This window comes from Myodes glareolus, chromosome 10 (assembly GCF_982192425.1).
Source record: "Myodes glareolus chromosome 10, mMyoGla1.1, whole genome shotgun sequence".
NCBI lineage: Eukaryota > Metazoa > Chordata > Mammalia > Rodentia > Cricetidae > Myodes > Myodes glareolus.
In genome coordinates, this window is record NC_142035.1 from 50,369,595 (window position 1) to 50,389,586 (window position 19,992).

The 19,992-nt window shown below is 46.6% G+C and overlaps 1 long non-coding RNA gene across 10 annotated transcripts in view; it reads left to right on the forward strand.

The window, feature by feature from the left end:
- Positions 1–19,992, forward strand: part of LOC125416526 (uncharacterized) — a 115,639-nt gene that overhangs the window by 58,612 nt on the left and 37,035 nt on the right. For 2 of the 10 annotated variants that reach the window (XR_015739089.1, XR_015739090.1), the window contains exons 3-6: positions 7,848–8,596; positions 13,382–13,516; positions 15,232–15,293; positions 17,844–18,093. This is a non-coding gene — a long non-coding RNA (uncharacterized LOC125416526). Of the gene's footprint in view, positions 1–7,847; positions 8,597–13,381; positions 13,517–15,231; positions 15,294–17,843; positions 19,054–19,992 lie in introns of those variants that run through there. The other 8 variants (XR_015739083.1, XR_015739091.1, XR_015739084.1 and 5 more) reach the window with 6 other exon arrangements.

Below are 19,992 nucleotides of genomic sequence, written 5' to 3' on the forward strand. Positions count from 1 at the left end.
GAAGAGATAAGTCTTCAGTGGGGTGTCTCCAGCAGCGGCTTCCCTCAGCAGAATGTCCTGAGACTCTGTCTCCTATGCTAGGTTCATTTGTCGGGGCTCTACCAGCGAAGGAAGCAGTGTGGAGGGGTCACCCACGGAGTGGAGACGAAGCCCCCAGGAGATGACAAGGGGCTTAGACCCAAACATGGGCTTGTGCATGTGCCTTGCAGAGGTTCACACAGTCCTCTCTGGGCATACCCGTACCCTGGCACAGGGGCTTCCACGAACAGGCATGTCTCCCCCAGATAGCCCTTCTTCTACTATGTTCTCAAAGAGAACACAGCCCACCCTTTGTTCATTACCCACTTTTACTCAGTAGAGTATTCATGACCTCAGCAACAATATCAGCCAAGTTGGAGTCACAGGCTTTGGAAAGACCAGAAATAATCCACACAGCATTCATGGGATAATTCACTCATAAGGATAATAAGAAAAAAAAAGCAAAAGAAAATTGATCATATAATTTTAGATGCTTTTAGGACAAAATTCTCATCCTGATCAGAGAATGAAATTAATCACAAATTATATATAAAAACAAGAAAACAATCCTCAATTTCCAGGACTCACCTGGATTCAAAGCACCAGAATTTGGAAGTAGAAAACATGAAAAACAAGCACTGATATTCTAAAATTCTCCACAGGCATTTTAAAATTTTTATTTTATTTTGTTTATGTAAGTTTTGCCACATGGGTGTCTGATATTCAATGAGGTCAGAAGATGATGGATTCCCTGGGACTGGAGATACAGACCATTGAGACTCACATGTGGGTACTGGGAATTGAACCTGGGTCCTCTGGAAGAGCAACAAGTGCTCTTTTTTTTCTTGTTTTTTTGTTTTTAAGACAGGGTTTCTCTGTGTAACAGTCCTAGAACTCACTCTGTAGACCAGGCTGGCCTCAAACTCACTGAGATCCACCTGCCTCTGTCTCCCATGTGCTGGGATTAAAGGCGTGCGCCACCACCCCCTGGCACAAGTGCTCTTAACCACTGAGTCAACACAAGCATGTTTAATACTAAGCCAAGATTGAGCAACACTGCTCTACTTTATTGGTTACCGTATTCTTCAGCCAATATGGCCATTGACATTTAATATAACTGAGGATCAGAGCTTTTAACTCCGTTTGACTTTAATTTGTCTGAGCTGAGCATCTCCCATGGCTGCAGCTGTCATACTGGACAATTCAGAGGAGAATACACACCTTCACACGTGTCAGGGAAAGGCAATGTCCTGAGAAGCATAAGTGCTAGCCAGGCATACAGGAGCAGCGAGCCCGAGCCCTTAACTGTAAGGGAAACTCTGGCTGATGTAGAAAGAATTTGGGCTAGCTCTCTCTACGGGTTAACTTTGCGAAGGCCTGCCCTCCTACCTCAAGCATATTCTGAGGCAGGGCCTGAGCAGCAGCAAAGGAAACCTTCCCTGCACTAGATGATTGAAAAGAACTTAAAATACCCTGCAAATGCCCAAGGCTTGTCTTTGTAAGTTTTCATTCAAGACAGTGCTTTCACCTGCCTCTTTGGAGACTCAGCCACAGAGAGTGAGCCCTCTGAACCTACCTGTGTAATTAATGGAATTCAAGAATTTTCGAAGTTTGAGAGACGAGAGGTTCACTCTCGTCTGCCACCACAGAATTCTCAGCCATTGAAATGGGCTTAGGTGGGGTTGCAGATACCACCCAGGTTCTGGGCTTAGGTGGGGTTGCAGGCACCACCCAGGTTCGATCCCTAGGCCCCGCATGGTGCCGCACAACCGTCTGTGACTCAGTGGATCCAACACCCTCTTCTGGCCACTGCAGGCACTACACCCACCTTATGCATGTATACATATGCAGACAAAACACTTCTACATAGAAAATTTATTTAATTTTAAAAGAAAGTAATGGGCAGAGGGAGCTGGCTGAGCCAGCCCTGCCAGCGAGGGGTTAGTGATGAAGAGAGCAGCCATGCTGAATCATTTTCCTCTTATCACTCAGCCGCTGTCAGATTTCTTTCTATTTTTTTTTTTAAAGTTGGAGGGAAAGCACCTTAGACAGAGAATAATACTATTTAGAATTTCAGAGCTTTCCCTTTTTAAGCATTTTATCTTCTTGGGTTTAGCTTGCTCTCACTCTGAAGCTCTCAGATCCGCCGAGGAGGGATTCAGGCTGTCACCCAAGTGTCCCTAAAAGAAGTTCCGTCTTAAGGGAAGAATTCAAAGATGGAGGTTGGTTTTTCACATCCTTGGACACACTCAGATCCTTAGTGTCACAGCTGGGAGAAAATGTTGAGAGAATTTTTCTTTTTAAACCCCTACATAGGTGATGTTTTTAAACCAGCCTGCCCACGATGTGTTGAGTTCCACGTGGTCTTTTCGCCCTCAGTCCTTGAATCAGTATGTGTGTCCTCCTCAGAGACTCATGTGACCAGCAGGTTTGGTAAATATGCCTTCTGTGTCTCCTTACAAGCTATTTTAGAAAGCAATAGGTGGAATAAAACACCAGCAAGAGCCACGCTGGGCTCTGTGAAGGTCATACCTCTCAAGGGCCTCATCCCTAGTGCCCGACCTCAGGCTAATGCTGTCACCACACACCTCCTGGTGGGTGGAATGACAGTCATCCCAGGCCACTTGACTGTGGAAGGAAACACCTATGAATCTAGGATCTTCTGAGTGGCCTGGTCAATAGGTGAGCAGGACCACCATGCCACGAGGTCGTGGGTTGGTTGTCTCTGGGGGTGTCTGGTCTGGCCAACCGTGAATGCGAGTCTCAAGGTCATCTTGAACCATGCACAGATAGGATAAAAGGAGAGGCTTTCAAATGCTTTACTGAAAGTAAGACACACTTTCTGGGGCATTCCCCTAATCGCCTGTGCTGGTGAAGCACGTCAAAACAGGAAATGAGGTTAGCATGGAATGACTTTCTCTCAGAGAGCTTATGTTGCCTCCTCAAGACCACCAGATTCTTCCCAAAACCTTGTGGTCCAGTTTCGCTCCTTCCCCGGGCTTTCCTAGAAGTGGGAGACGGTCTGGTTTGGTGCAGGCTTTGTGAATAAGTGTCTTTGGGAAATACCTGTTCCCAGTCTTTCGACCCCTGCCTCTCCCTCCCAGATCAGCCCCTCTGAAAGGTTTGCAGGTTGGCGCGAGGCTAGATCTGCATATATGCCAACCACAGCAAGACTGTGGTTAAGCCCAGGGCCCTGTGCACATCTGAGGAGAAAGGGTTCGCGTGTGGCATGGGCTCTAGGCAACTCCTGCCAAAGCGGGGCTCTTTGATCCCATGTTTTCACAAAGATGCCAGGAAGAGAAAGCAAACCCTGGGGGTGGGGGGTGGGCTGAAAACTTCCATGGGAACAATTTCTTCTCCTCCCCTGGCCCACAGGGGATTTTGGAGGCAGAAGGAGCTCACTCGACTGGTTCCTTTCAGAGGAAGCTCACTGAGTTCTTTGATGAAGTTGTCGAGATGCGATGAAGGTCTCACAGTCTTGGCAGGGTCCCTTGGTTTTCTTTGCTGACAAACGGCTCTGGTTGAACTTTCTAGAACCACATATCTTTTCCTAATGCTAAAGTACTCTTGAGGTCAGTTTGCCTTTATGCAGCTGAGGGAAAGTGTGGCCTTGACTCACCGTGACTAAGATGGACTGTAGTCTCCAAGTCCTAGACTTGATTTACCTCTTGGCATCCACCCGCCCACCCTCTGGGTTCTCACGTCTGTAATCATGGGCGTGTTTCATTTTATACTTGACTTAGCAGGATCTGAGAAGCCAGCCTGATCTCAAGGCTGGAAAGGATCTCGATGGCCATTCTTCTTGAGGCCAGGTCTCATTCAGAGGCCCCGTGTGTCAGTGCTGAGCATCTTCATAGACAGGTTTGTAAATGGTCGCCTCTAACAACCATGCTGGCTACCCAGGCTGAGGCTCTGGTTTGCTCTCTTCTGGGGGCTTCCAACATTAGTTCAGAGTCTCTTCAGAGGCTCTGGAGGCGGTATTATCTTCATTTAGGTTAAGGAAACCAAATTTCCCCCAGAATCAGTCTACCTCCTGTCACACAGCTGACTCATGGTGGTGTGCCCTGGCTCGAAATCCAAAGTGTCTGGGCTCAGGGTATCTGCCTGCCATGCAACCTTTCCCAAGGCCTCTGTGTGGTCAAGGATATCAAGGCAAAACTGCTAGTTCAGTGATCTGTGCAGTTCTGGGTTCGGCTTGCTGTAGCCCTCTGAGTCAAAATGGTAGAGGCCCCAGCTCTGACCACTGGCACCAGAATCAACCACTTCCACTGACTCCCAGGGGACTTCAAAAGGGCAAAGGCCACATCTGCTCTTGGCTGTCAGTGCTGAGTCAGTCAGTGATTCTACAGGGTTCTAGACCAAGTGGTGGCGTGGCCAGACAGGCAGAGGCTCCTGGGCCCCAGACGAGCCGCTCCCTTGCAGCTGGTTAGGGTGGGAAAAACACTGAGAACCGGCAACAACACAGGGACAGGCATGGATGATAAACTATGAAAAGACTTCCACGCAAGTCACTGCTGGCCTCTGAGGAGGGCAAACAAGAGAAAGGAAAAACAAACCATCCAAAATGGCTACTGGTCTGCAACCATCCCTCTATACCAATCACGATCCTGCCATTTTGGACTTTTAGGCCTTTCTAGATGTTCACAGCTCCCAACTTGCTCAGGATAGTTTGTTCATGCCTATTAAAAATTAATATTCCTAGCTGGGCAGTGATGACACATGCTTTTAATCCTAGCACAGAGGCGGATCTCTGTGGATTCAAGGCCAGCCTGGTCTACAAGAGCTAGTTCCAGGACAGGTTCCAAAGCTACAGAGAAATCCTCTCTCAAAAAACCAACCAAACAAAAAATAATATTCCTCAGTTAATCACTGTCTCCTATTCATGCTCAGAGAAGCCCTGTCTGAGCAGGGCTGACCTGCGGTGGAAATCTTTCCTTAGGCTCAGGCTTCCTCAACTCTGGTTACTTTGCAAATGGTAGCCACTTAATACCACATTGTCCTTTTAAAAGGGAGCAGGCTATCGGGAAGCTTGCCTGTGCCTGTAGGGCTGCTCAACAAAAGCAGAGCTGATCTTGAGGAGTGAGAATGGGGAATGAGTGTGGGTACCTAAGTGTGTGTGTGTGTGTGTGTTAGGAGGGAGATATGGTCATATGAGTATTGTGCTTGTGTACATGTGACACAGGGTGTGATTCATATGATGATGCAGACTGCATATTTGATACTGAGTGTCTATGGAATAGATGTCTATGGTGCATATGTGGGTATGGCTGTATGATACATGTCTGCAGCATGTGTGTACTTGGGTATGTTTGTATACCCATGCCTGTGTGGGTAGGTCCGAGGGTAGGTGTAAGTGTAGACATCTATGGCACACACACACACACACACACACATGCACACATATGTGAGTGTGTGCCTAGAAATGTGATACATGTATAATGTGGGTATAAGTATGTCAGGTTCATGTGTGTGGTATCTGCACTGGGTGTAAATGGGTATGACTTTTGTGGTACATGGTGTCTGTAGATGTAAGCAGTAGCATGTGCATATGTGATGACTGTGTATAGTAACCCTGTGCAAGTGTGATGGTTGTGTATGGTAGCCGTGTGCATGTGTGATGACTGTGTATAGAAGCCCTGAGCATGTGTGATGGCTGTGTATAGTAGCCATGTGCATGTGTGTGTAATAGTTGTGTATAGTAGCCATGTGCCTGTGTGTGTGATAGTTGTGTATAGTAGCCATGTGCATGTGTGTGTGATAGTTGTGTGTGGTAGCCGTGTGCATGTGTATGTGATAGTTGCCTATGGTAACTGTGTGCATGTGTGTGTGATGGCTGTGTAGAGTAGCTATATGCATGTGTATGTGATAGTTGTGGTTAGTAGCCATGTACATGTGTGATAGTTGTGTATATTAGCCGTGTGCGTGTGTGTCTGATAGTTGTGTATTGTAGCCATGCGCATGTGTATGTGACAGTTGTATATGTTAGCCATGTGCATGTGTGTGTGATGGCTGTGCATAGTAGCCATATGCATGTGTATTTGATAGTTGTGGTTAGTAGCCATGTACATATATGTGTGATAGTTGTGTAGATTAGCCGTGTGCACGTGTGTGTGATAGTTGTGTATGGTAACTCTGTGCATGTGTGTGTGATAGCTGTGTATAGTAGTTGTGTGCATGTGTGATGGACGTGTGCAGTAGCGCAGCCAGATCGTTGCTTTGCAAATCCACAAACTAGAGAAGATATGCCTAACACCACATCAGCATGGGAAACTGTTCTAATGCATTAGCTCTGAGCAGAATACCTGGCGTAAAGGCAAAGGCTCACCATGCTGACCACCATACACATTATTTACGTTCACTCACCAAATTGTTTGTTTGGAAAAATGAATACAGTAGAAAATGTAGACATGTTCAGCAGAAAGATATTCTGGAGTCATAAGGACCTTAGCTGTGATGGACGGGCATTACAAGGAAGAAGAAAAGAGGATCACATTCTCAGGGGAAAAAAAAGAGAAATAGCGGGGGAGCAAGAGGATGGGCTGACTCGTGGCCATCCTGCTTCCCCAGCTTGTGTCAGACAAGGCCAGCTCCTGCCCTCAGAACCATTTGCCTTAATGTAAATATTTTGAAGCCTTTCTTTTCCTGAACCTTTAACCTTGCTGGTAAATAGGGCACATACAGTAAATGAATTGTTTTCTGAGAACCAACTTTTGAGGAAATAAGAAGAATGAAAAAGATTTTTTTAAAGAATGAGCTAAGTGTCAGTCTCTTGCATGATTGACAACCTTTGCAATCTTTTTCAACTCTGCTTCAGAAAGCTCTGGGTCACCAAAACCAAAAAAGTTTAATTTTAACTTATGGAAATTAAAATGATTAAAATGTATAAATATACCCATTCAAAGAGAGCAAAGTCTGTAGGCAAAAGGTGAGGGCTTATTACCTGGAGACAGTCTCTGATGAAACAGCGCAGAACAATATACAAGCAAAATTTAAAAAGAATCTAAGCTTTTGTTTTGTTCTTTTTTCAAGAAGTGAATAGGAAAAAATGAGCCATGTTGGGGCTGGTTGTGCACAACAGTAGCTCAGAACTTCACTCCCCATTGGTTCTGATCTACTGTCACTGTCTGGCTTCAATCCTATCACACGTAAATTCCGAGATTATGACAGAAGAGAAGAGCAGGCTGCAAGGGCCATTTTTAGGCTCAAAGGCCTTCTCTCTCTCTCCAGGCAGGAGGCTGAAGGAGACTGCTGTGTCAAGCCATCCTGTAAGACTGTTTTGTGAGAACAGCAAGGTCCACCCCAAACTAGATTACCCCACTAGCTTCCCCCAGGAAGGCTTTCTTTACGCCTGCCATGCAGTTTTACTGTTCCTTGAGGATACAGTTTCTTGACTTTCAAGATACAGGGAGGTGTTGTCAAAACACAAGGTCCCTAATGTGCTTTGGAACTGGTGGGGAAAGAGGCTCTTTGTAACCTCAGTCACGGTCAAGTCACAGATGAGGGTGAGTCCAGAGGCCCCCAAGACCAACCGGAGCCTCTGGGCCTCACTCTCTCCTCATCCCACAATGCATGTGCCCATTCGGCTAATTCTGGTAAGGTCAGTTTCTCAAAGGCTATTCCTGTTGGAAGGTAAGCTGAGGGCATCGTGACTACATCCTTCACGTCTTTGATGGAGGCAGAAGAGAAAAAGGAAGCAGAAAAGACGAAATGAGTCACTCTACCTTGTTTAAAGATGGATTGAACTAAACCACAGTGTGTTAAAAACAGGCAGGTTGCCAGAAGTCTGCGAGCTGCGCTCATCTTCTTCCTTCTCCGTTTTTTCCTTTCAGGACAGACGGAAGACTCAGCTCCATTCCAAGTCTGTGTGTGGCATTTTTATCTGATTGACCTCCTCCTCTAAATCCTATCTTATCTCTGCTTGTAAATTATCAGCATCCTCGTTCCTGCTCTCCAGGTCCAGGAGCACAAAAGCGTGCCAGCCTGCCCTGCAGGAAAACTAGCTACTGTGAGGTCTCTGGTCCTCTGCAGTTCACTTAGAGAACAGGTCTGGGAGGACTCTGGCTTTGCCAGCAAACTATTCTGTGCCCTCCAACAACCAGGCTCCCCACATAAAGGGGGTGAGAACTGCTGTAAGTGATAGAATCTTCCTTCATTTTCCTACTCGTGGCCTTTCTTGTTGACATAGAATATCAGTCAGTGCAAAATTTCTGGACAATGGTAAGCTTGAGGAAGCCTTTGTAAGCCTGTGTTCATAAAATGCTTTTGTAATGGCTTGCAGAGGATGGGTTTGTTTAACAAGAAGGCTCAAAATGTTAGGTTAATTTGAAACAGCTGGATGATTATCTCCACTACCCCAGGCCCAAGGCAACCAGAAGGCAAGGTAGGAGTGGGAGAGCCCCCTCCTGCCTGCCTGTAGGGAGAGATGATCTGGAAGTACTATAGGCTCCCACACTTACAAGCTTCATGTCCAAGCATAGTTGCAGGAAAGCTCCTTGTGAGATGTCTTAAAGGAATCTTTTCCAGAAAGGACGTCAGTCTGAAACCTGTGTACTCGGGAGATGTTTACGTGGACTGACAGGTGAGGCTGTTGTGGGAAAAACTTGAAAAATGGGACCCCTTGTTTTTCTGAAGTCACCAGCAATCACTGCTCAGAACTGAAACCACCAAGGACCCGAAAGTAAAACAAGGGGAACCGGAGGCTTTTCTGAAGAATTCCCTGTGTCCCTCGTGGCGTGGCAAGGTGACCGATGTTCCTGGTTCACCTTTAGACTGTGTGCAGGTGGCCCATTATAGAGCTGCCCAGGCCCAGCAAGGGTTGCAGCCGGAGCTGGCTCTGATAAGGAAAGCCCTCCCAGGCAACTCCCACCAGTGCTAGCTGCCCGCTTTCCCCCTTCAGCTGGGCTCAGAACAGGGAAGATCAAATCCAGTGTGCGCTCTGCACACTAAATCGGGAACTTGATCACTCTGGGCTGACGATGTGTTTTGAAAAAAGAGAGGAGAGGTGCTCTTTCCCTGAAAGTTCCCATCCACTGTTGAGTAAACACCATAAATCTACAGTGGGAGACAGGCTGCTTGCACTCAGGTTACCTCCGGCTACAAGTTGAGCTTCAAGTTTTAATTCCCTGAACATGAGCAACGTTGTATTCCAGCACAGGTCTGATTAATGAGGCAAGTTCGCCAACTTTGGAGTCAAAGAGCAGCTTCCCACCCCTTTCCCCTCTTTTCCTCCTGTGGCTCAGGAACCATTTCGGCAAATCCCCTCCATCCCCGCCCCCCATTAAAAACGGGCAACTGGCTGCAGTAAAAGGCAGATAAACCCCTTTGTCTCTGGGCAGAGACTGCTGACAGAAAGCAGGACTGATCCGGTTTACCCTGGGGAATCCAAAATGTCTCATTATTAGCTCCAGTGGGAGTCATGCACACCTTGCCATTTGTCTGGGGGGTCACAGAGGGTCTATGGGAGACATCCAGGACTTTGCTGACATTGGTTTATGCACAGAGCACCGGCGGGTCCTGTTTGCAGGTAAAGTGACCAATGCTACACCTTTGAAACTGGCAGAAGGTCACATTCTTGAGATGACCCAAACTGGTACCTGAGAAAACGGGAGATTATTTTATTCAAATGATATCTGTGCTCCAAATACGGTGGCGGGTGCCTAAGATAATTCTGGTGTGGGGGTGGGTGAGCTGGCTGAGCATTTAACACATGCTAGGCACCCTCACTAGAACTGCCACGGTGCTCCTGGGAATGGTTTTGGGAGCTCTGGAAAGGCCCCAGATGGTGAGCTCCTCATATGTGACGTCATTTGCTGGCGAGAGCGGCCCTGTGAGGTGGGTGGCGTTATCTATCTCTGTGCTCCCCTGTGAGTGAGCTGAGGCGTATGGGATGACGGAAGGAGCTCTAATGGCGAACCTCTGTCATCAACTTGACTGAATCTGGAATCAGCTGAAACCCAAGTCCTGGGCACCCCTGTGAGGAATTTTTTACCAGATTATTTGAGGCAGGAAGACCCACACCAAATCTGGACCTCTGGTGGTGGGCCATATAAAAGAAGATGGAAAAAGAAAACTTTGATCATTGCCTCTCTGGCTTCACGTCTTCTGGCAAGACCAGCTATCCTGTTTCTACATTTCTTCACCAACATTAGAACTGATTTCTTTGGGATTCCAGTATAGACTGAAGCCAGTGTCTCTCTAGGACTCCACATTGAGTCCGTGAGCTATCCAGTCTCATGGACTGAACAGATACATGATTCTGGGCCTTTCCAGTGTGAAAAAGCCATTGCTGGACTACCTGGACGACATTTTGTAAGCAAACTAACAAATCCCATACAGATTCGCGGCTTTGGAGACCCTGACTTCAAATTCGGCATTAGTAATAAACAAGCGTACGCTCACTGCCTGCTACTAATTCTTGCACACACATGCGCACACGCACATACAAACACACGCCCCCCACCCCAGTCTGCACCTGTATTAACTCTGGATGCACCTTCAGTAGAACCTGAATTGGTCCAAACTGTAGAGATTCAGAATATAATTTCCCCCGTGCTGTCAAGGCATTCCAGAACCAAACTTTCAAGTGAGCTTTGATTTTTCAGCAAAGTTCCATTCAGAAGGCCAGCTGGTAATGTCCTTAGTCGTGTAGGCCCTTTTGTCTGTCGCAGCCGCCGTACTGTGCCGTGTAGCGTAACAACAGCCAGCGGTGATGCACAGAGGAGAACCACTGTGTTCTGATAGAATGTGGCTATTAAAAAATAACCTAGTCATTTGGGGCAATGGGCAATAGTTTGAGACCCCATTGTTTTCATCTGAAGACATCATTTAAAGGAATACCACTGCCCTAGCATTTGAGACATAGGGTCTGTCCAACCTACCAGAAGTGAAACTGGGGGGGGGGGCGAATGTCCTTGCAGGCAGGTAGAAGTGTGGGGACAGTGTTACCACTTACCCTCCAGGTAGTCCAGGCCCAGCAGTCTAAGAGAACCGTGATGTGAGAGCCTGGTTCCAGTGCCTTATGTACCTAGCCTGCTTCCTAAACCTGCCTCTACCCGGCCTATGCAGCAAAGACATCCAGCCACCTCTCACAACAGTGAACAGACCTGATAACAGGCGGGCAAGGGTCAGTTCACAGTGCCACCCTGACTCACTTTACCATCCAACCTCTCTGATCCTCAGTTTCGCCTTTGGCGTATGGGGGAGAAGATTGTTCCTTGCCCCCTGGAGATATAAGGGAGAAGAGAAGAAGGGCCTAGATAAGGCTAGCCCCCAGGGAAGGGGCCTTCGCACTGAGGTGCCAGGAAAGGCTTTTGCCATCTGTTCGTGCCTGGGAACCAATGTCAGATCATAGGGGAGCATGGCAAGATACGTAAAAGGGACCTTGACTCACTTCGTGGTAAGCAGCCTAGCACGCTGGTTCAGATTCTGGTGTCTGAGGACCTCGTTCAGGTTCAGCTTCATTCACATCCCGCATGCCAGGTGTGGCCCTGGGCTCTCCTGTGTTACTCACACATACACAGCTTTCTAAAATGGTCCAAACTCCTCACTATTTAGGGAGGGGGAAACTGAGGCACTGAACTGAAGCAATGCCACAATAAATGGAAGAAAGTAAGACCTGGTGGTAGGATTAGAACCTGGCAGGTGAATGCCTGAGTTTTCACATCTAACCACTGGTATCCAGGACACAGCACATGCTAGGTCTTGGCGGGTCTGCCACTTGGCTGGACAGGGAGGTGGTCTGAGTGTGGAGGAAACTGAGGCAAGGTCAAGCCTTCCTCTTTCTCTGGGATATGCCTGTGCCTCCCGTACTAGCTGCCCTGAGGATGACACAGTCCAGCCATTGGTCCCCCTTAGACCCTAATTCCCTAAAGCCCTTAGACGTTTAAAGGCAGATGGAGGGAGAACCTATGGTTGCGGTGTGCAAAGGCCGGCAGAAGAGGAGGCCCCAACACTGGCTAGAGATGGACGCTGCCCTTGTTATCACCTTCATGCCCTTGAAATGAGAAGACGAGCTGATAGAGAAGCAAATGGGCCCCCAGCCCCTGGAACCGGGCTCATGGTCCTGACGGAAGCTCCATCTGCCTGCTTCCCAGGCCTGGGAACTGGGACTCTGTGAGTGGAGCTGTGCCCCCAACTGGGAAGTGAGAGCCTCTCTCAGTTCCTCATTTGAGGCACACCCAAATTCCCAAGGCAGTTAAAAGCCTCACGTTGCTCAACAGTGTCAGGGAAAGTCTGGGCCGTCGCTTCAGGCATAGTGGCTGGACCCAGGCTTCGGGGAGCAGAGTCTGGGCTTTCTGGCCTCGGAGGTGTTAGGCACACACTGTCTGTGTCCCACAGCCCACACAGGGAGGAAGGCGCTGTGATTCTGATGGCCAAGGGATGGCGGTTCTCCATTTGTCATTGATGCCTTCGGGAACTAAGTCTGAAGGCCAGTTTTGACTGTTGTAATGAAGCAAGCTGAAGGAAGCCAAGGACACCACCACCCCCTTTATTCCGGGACTTTTTTTTCTCGGTCAAGAGAAGCCATTTCAGTAAACAAGGGCTGTGACCAAATGTACCTCACCTCTCCCTCCCCCACACCACACCCTGTCATTCAGGCTGGAATGAAATGAGCCAGCAAGAAACATTTCAAGTCTACCTAGGTTTATTTCAGCATCTTTTGAGCGACATCTGCTTGGGACACCTGTGACCCAAGACCCATGGCCCAGTTCTACCCCCCCCACACACACACATATCCTGTGACTTAAATGCCTCAGCGACTTGTGGCCCTCCGAGTAGCACCACTCAGGAGCCTTTAGCGATTCCTACTCAGGATCTGAAAGTTGCTGGAGTCAGTGCTTCTTCACAGGAGCTCACTCTAGATAGGTGCCTGGCAGCCCAGATTATTGTGACAATTGGCCTGGCCCTGTTCCCAGCATGCACTGCAGCTGGCATGGCAGGTACTCCTTCCCTTTGGCCTTATAGGCTAGCAACCCAGCAGATTCCAAAGTGGTACAGGCTGAGAGTCGGCACAGGCACATCGGAGCAGATGCTGGATGACCCCAGGGGCCCGGGGTGGGGCTGGGGTCTGGCCCAGGGGATTTTAGGGTTCCAGGCTGGGGGATTTGGAGGCTGTTTCCCAGCAGGAGGGAGTCTGAACTCCTCCTGGGATTTCCCCATGGCTTAACCCACTTGGTTCCTCTAGCATTGGTTCTTTTTCCTGCTGAGTACCCTTCTTTCCCATGCTGTCCTCACATCTTGGAAGCTTCCAATGGCTCAAGTTAGAGTTAGAGTTCAGGGGGCTGAAATAACTTTACTAGCAAAAGTCAAGGTGCCTATGGTGTGCCAGAGGGTAACTTTTGTTCCCCTCTTTTGTTTTTTCCAGGCTGCCAGCAGTCCTTGGGGGCCCTTCCTTTGTCTTACAGAATGACTGTGATATTCACCTCCTTTGACCTCTTGTCTCCATTTTATGAGGACTTGGATGATAACAAAATTATGTTTCTGGGCCAGAGACGGCAAGGTGATCTTTTTAGCTCCAAGCTCCCTTTGCTACATAGAATAATAACTCTGGGTTCTGGGAAAACCTCGTATAGTGAATTCCAGACCAGCCTGGGCTGAGAGTGAAAACCTGCCTCAAGTAAAATAATACAACAAAACAAAATATAGTAAATTCACAGATAACTCAAGTATTTCAAAGACTTTTAAACTGTGAATCCCTTTGAGAAGTGTCCTGACATTGTTGGAAAGAAAAAGCAAAAAAAGTCAAGATACACGGTGTGGTTGAAATTATTTTTTTGTGTTTTGTTTTTTGCTTTGTTTGAAAGAGGGTCTCTTGCCTCTCCATCTGTGTGCTGAGATTACAGGTGTGCACATTTCATCCAGCCCAACTGAGAAAGTGTGATTTAGTTATGTTACTATTGCTGTGTTTTACATATGTTAACACATATAACATGTATCATATGCTATGTTATATATTATAATATATACAATATATGTTATGTGTATTACAATATATTGTATAATATATAACAATAATATGTTAATATAACAATTTGACCAAGGTAACTTATTAAAATGAAAGGTTCCTTTGAGATCACAGTTCCAGAGGGATAGGAGTCCATCCCTGCCATGGTGAGAAAGCATGGCAGCAGGCAGGAATGACATTAGGACAGCTTCGAGCTCACATCTTAAATCACAAGCAGGAAGCAGAAAGCAAACTGGGAATGGTGCATGCTCTGAAATCTTAAAACCTACCCGCAGTGGCGTATGTCCGCCTGCAAGGTCACACCCTCCTGAGCCTCCTCAAACAATCCCATCAACAGGGACCAAGTATCCAAATACCAGAGACTATGGGGAGCATTTGTCATTCAAGCTACCACAGTATGGTTGAAACCTAATAAGATATGGAGTTTGGGAAGCTGACTGTGTGTGTATCATCTATGTGCTTTTCTGTATGTGGTGTATATATCTGTGTGTGCCTCTACATGTGTGTCTGTGTATGTTTCTGTGTAAGTGTGCTTGTATGTGTGTATTTCTGTATATGTGTGTATGTCTGGGAGGGGGCTGATAGCAAAGATAATACAATCCAGGTGAACTGGTTGGAGCAGAAAGAGTATGAACCACCATATCCAGGGTCTCCAGAAGCAGCTTGAGAGTTGGGGGTTGACAAAGACACAAGCCTCCAACCAGCAGCTCTTGATCTTCTGCTAGGTGGGCAACCATCCTGGTTTATTCAGGGCTTACGATCTCCTGGGATGAAGGACTTCTGGCACTAAAGTCAGATCAATCCTGGGGAAACCTTGATGTCTGTATCCCAGGCCTTCCCTGTAGAACTCTGTGGCTCTGAAGGGATATCACTCCCCGTTTTGTCTGGAGCCTGGATCACTGGGGTAGGTGCCCCCCTTTGGTTATTTTTGGTGACGGCGATGGTGTGTGTGTGTGTGTGTGTGTGTGTGTGTGTGTGTGTGTGTGTTTTATGGGGGTGGGGGGATTGCTCTCTCTCTCAGAATAGAGGCCAGAAGTTTTCCAGGGTTTTCCAGGGTGGAAAGTGAGCACTTAAAAACCTTTAGGGTTTAATGAGAACAGGATTTTATTTTAACAGTAAATTATAATATTTGACAAAATGCAGACACATTGCTTCCCAGAGCTGGTACTGAGTCAGTGTGGAAAGTATTCTTTCTCTAGGGGACCCAGCACTGGAATAAGTGTGAATTACAGAGCGAATTCCCTTGACAGGAGATGACCCAGTGGAGACTGTGGTGGCATTGTCTCCTCACTACGGACACCTAGGCGAAGAGGTGAGCATCTGGAGGGAGAGTTCTCAGGCTCTCAGCCTCTGGAGCCTCCATTATAATTGAGCAGGGTTTAGAATCACCGTGGAACCACACCTCTGTGTGTGCCCATGAGGGTGTTCACAGACAGAATGAACAAAGAAAGGAAGACTCACCCTGGATATGGGTGACATCATCTCATGGGCTGGGGTCCCAGAGTTATTTAACAGGATGATGAAGAAGTTGATAGCCTTTATTAAGAATTTGTAGGAGATCTTTATATATGCTTAGTATAAATACTTTATTGACTAAACAGATTTTGAATATTTTCACACCATAGATATCTTTTTTATTTTGTTGACATGATCAATTTATCACTTAATTTTTGTGATCAGTAAGCCAGGCGGTGCTGACACACACCCTTTAATCCCAACACTTGGGAGGTAGAGGCAGGTGAATCTCTGTGAGTTTGAGGCCAGCCTGGTCTACATGAGCTAAATCCAGGACACCCAGAGCAACACAGAAAAGCTCATTTATTTCCAGTCATCCAGACCAAAAATAATCACACAAAAACTGTATTAATTAAAACACTGCTCAACCAATCACTTAGGCATATTGTTAGCTAGCTCTTATATCTTAAATTAACCCATCTCTCTTAATCTGTGCATCACCACAAGGTTGTAGCCTACTGGCAAGTTTCCTACTGCCAGCTTTCTTTCTCCTCTGGCAGCTACATGGCATCTCCCTGACTCTGCCTACTCTCTCTCTCTCTACATCTCTGTTTGAATTTTCTGCCTGACTTTACTCTGTTAAGCCATTGGCCAAAAGCAGCTTCTTTATTAACCAATGGCAATAAAACATAATCACAACATAAAGAGGGGAATCCCACATCATAGAGTTCTTCAAACCTTCCTGGTTAGTGGCTAGTATTTCTCAGGACAACAATTTCAGGAAGCCAGAAACTTAGAGAACACCAGGCCTACTATGTTCCACTTGTTTAAAGTTGCCTGTGCACCCAAAGGCTGTATAAAGGTAATTCCGGGTAAAGAATGGTCTTCAGACATTTTTACACTTTGCGTGAATATACAATACAGTTCCTCACAATTTAAGCCTTAAGTACCATTACTTTGGGGTTGGACTTGTATCCTTTTTTTTTTTTTTTCTCACAGAGACACTGGTGTTCCCCTGCCCTTTGGGAACATTCCTTGAAAGTGAAATTCATTTTTGATCGACCCAAACTTGTAAATGTCATTCTTACTGATAAGTGGGGTACTGGTCATAGGATGCTGGAGTCTCCCACGGAGAGTTGATCTGATGAGTCTTGTGGTCCTGGGCACTGTGGACAGTGAATGAGAAAATCTCTAAACAGCACGTCTTCTTCCTTGCCTCTGTTCTTGTCTATAAGCACTGATAGAAGCCTAAAGACAGGAAAGAGGTGCCCAGAGTTCCACAGACTGACTCCCACTGTGAGTGCGGAGATCAAAACCAGCATCAGACTGTGCTCTGAGCTCAGCTGCCCCTCTGTCTGGGAAGGACTGATTCTGAAATCCACCATGTTTCAGAGAGGAAAGAAAAGGAGTGGTGGGGGCTGGAGAGGTGGCTCCGCAGTTAGGAGCACATGCTGCTCTTCCAGAGGGTTTGAGTTTGGTCCCCAACATCCACATCAATGGGCCCATGACCACCTGTAAGTCCTGCTGCAGGAAGTCAAATGCCTTTTGGCCTCCTTGGGCACCTGCATGCACCTGTCACTCACACACACAAACACACAAATAAATAGGTAAATAAATACTTTTTAAAAGGAAAAAGAACTAGTTGGTGTTGGCATGCACCTTCAATCCTAGCACTCAGGAGGCAGAGACAGGCAGATCTCTGTGTGTTCAAGGCCAGTCTGGTCTATAGAATAAATTCCAGGGCATTCATGGCTACACAGAGAAATCCTGTCTTGAAAAACTGGAAGGAAGGGAGGAGGGAAGGAAGGGAGGAAGGAAGGAAGGGAGGAAGGAAAAAAGGAAGGAAGGAAGAAGGAAGGAAGGACAGAAGGAAAAAAGGAGACACATTTGGGGAGAGGGAATTTGAAGCTGAATGGACTGTCAAGGTCTTTCACAATATTCTTTCATTTCCTAAGCTGTTCTAGTTCCATGTCTCTTGCTGTGATAAAATATCTTGGCCAAAAGCAGTTTAGGAAAGGAAAGGGTTACTTTGACTTCCAATTCCATGTCAAGGTGGAAGGAATTAAAACCGCTAGTCACATCTCATCCGAGAACAAAGAGAAATGAAGACACACACTGCTTCTGCTTGCTTGCTGGGCTGTCCAGTGCCCTTTCTTCACTCTTAGCTGGCTTAGGGCCCAGCAGGTAAAACCGTGCTGCCCACATTCAGTCAGGGAGGGTCCTCTCACCTCAAGACAGGTCATGTCGACAAGCCAACCTGATCTAACCTGATCTAATAATCCATTGTGGAGACTCTTCCTGGGTGCATCCTAGATTGTGTCCAGTTGATGTCTGAAACAAATCATCGAATCATCATACTTGTCTGTTCAGATCTGAAGATATGCATTATATTTTTCTTTCGTTTCAGATCTTCAAATAAGATGATGTGAAGATCCGAAAGCTTTGGACCTATAGTTTAGAGGTAGAAAATATGTAGACTCTGAAGCCAGCCCATCTGAATGTCATCTTCAGATCTGTCTGTAAGAATCACTACAGCTTCCACTTCCTCACTGAGTGAGTCTGCTTCAGCCCCAGCTCTAACACACAGGAGCTCTACAACCTGAAGTCCCTTGTCTTGTCTTCCTGGAGCCCACGTCCGTCATCTACTGAATATATGTGTTAGTATTTTAGCTGTTGTGTATTGTTGGCAGAAGTTTCTGTCCAATCTGCCCACTCCCAAATAACTACACAGAGACTTATTATTAATTATAAATGCTTAGCCAATAGCATAGCCTGATTACTTACTAGCTCTTGTCTACGCTCTAGCACACGGCAGTACCTTTTCTCAGCACAGCAAGTTCACCTTTCCTCTCTCCCTGTCCCCTGGTGACTCTGCCCTCCTTCACCCCCAGACTCCCTTTTTTCTTGTCCACAAGTCCTACCTAACCTCTTCCTGCCTAGTTATTGGCCATTAGCTCTTTATTAAATCAATGAGAGCACACATCTTCACAGTGTACGAAAGGATTATTCCACCACAGTATATAAAATTCTTAAGTGATTCTTTCATGCAGAAAACTGAATATACATGTGAACCATTGTTGCCTTTCTAATTATAATTTTGCTTGATTTCCTTTGCTCATTGGACAATCCTATTTCCAAAGAAAATAAGCTCCAGTTTACTAACAGGATGAGAGGAATACCTAGATCCTCCTCAGACCATCCAGCCCTGGCCAGCACATACCTGCACTTATCTTGCCTGTGCTACACACATGATTGCCCAGCTGTCTAGATGGGAATGTTGAAGCACACATATTTACCGAATTGGTTTGGGTCACTGCATTGTCTTTCAATGACAAGATGTCTATGTAATTCCTTTTCATTGTCACTAACAATGGCTCTTTTTTGTTTGTGTTATTGTTTCTCCGAGATAGGGTCTTATACTATAGCTCAGGTTGCCCTAGAACTTACTATGCAGTCCCTGCAGACCCCAGATCCATGGAAACCTTCCTGTATCACTTTGCCAAGGGCTTGAATTAAATCATGAGCCAGCCATCACCCGCAGCTTCTGTTCTTCTGTTGTAGTTACAATTTTGGAAAATAAATATGTTTACATTCAAAAGTTCAAGTACAACCCTGAACGCTTATCTTGAAGACTTCTTTTTTCCTTTTTCTTTTTTTTCCCCCTATGAGGTTTACTCTCATGCTCACTTCCTGCCAGTCTCACACGTTGAATAAGGAGAAATGCTTGGAATCCGGAAAACTCCATGAGGGCCAATCAGAGCAGACTTGATTCCCCTGAAGTTTCCTTTCCTAAAAATCTAAATCCAGTGAGATTTTACCTCTTCCCTGAAGTTCTAGGATTTCTATAGAAAGAAAAAAAAAACTTCATTCTGCATAGGCCCCTCGAGTCTCTGTAGGTAGTGGCACTAAGGTCATGAAACTCCCACCTGCTTTGACCTTGGTTTTCTCATTTGGGAAGTGCCCCCTTCTGTGGGTCCAACAGGGTGCTTTCTATAGCCAGGAGCCTGACTAGCTAAACTTGCAACAAATGCTCATGGTGGGAGTGAAAGTGTGTAGTAGAAGTGAGGAACCACGTCAGCCCATGGAACTTTGTCTTGTCTGTGTCCTACCCAGGGGTGGATCCCTGGTGCCTGTGACAAGTGCCCTGTGCACTCAGCACCCTGAGCCTGATCTCGAAGATACTGAAGGCCCCCTGAGGCTCTTTCTCAGCCATCAGCCAACAACTCTATTTTAAAAGCTATGCCAGATTCCCCATGGTGTTTCTTCATCCCCTTCTAAGACCCCCAAGTCTTAAAATGAGTCCAAGACCCTCCCTGAGGACTCAGTGTTGCAGGATATTTGATCACTGAGATTGAGTCAATTAAATAAAATCCACCTTAGGTCAAGAGGTGGGACCAGCAACTACTTGATGTGAATTCTAGTTGGTCTTAATAATAAAAACCCAGAGTCAGATATTAGGGGGAGAAAGCTGAAAGATCAGAGAAGCAGAGCAGGCAGCCACTAGTTCTTACCGCTACGAAATCCTCAGACCCATGGGGGCAATATCCTGTCTCTAC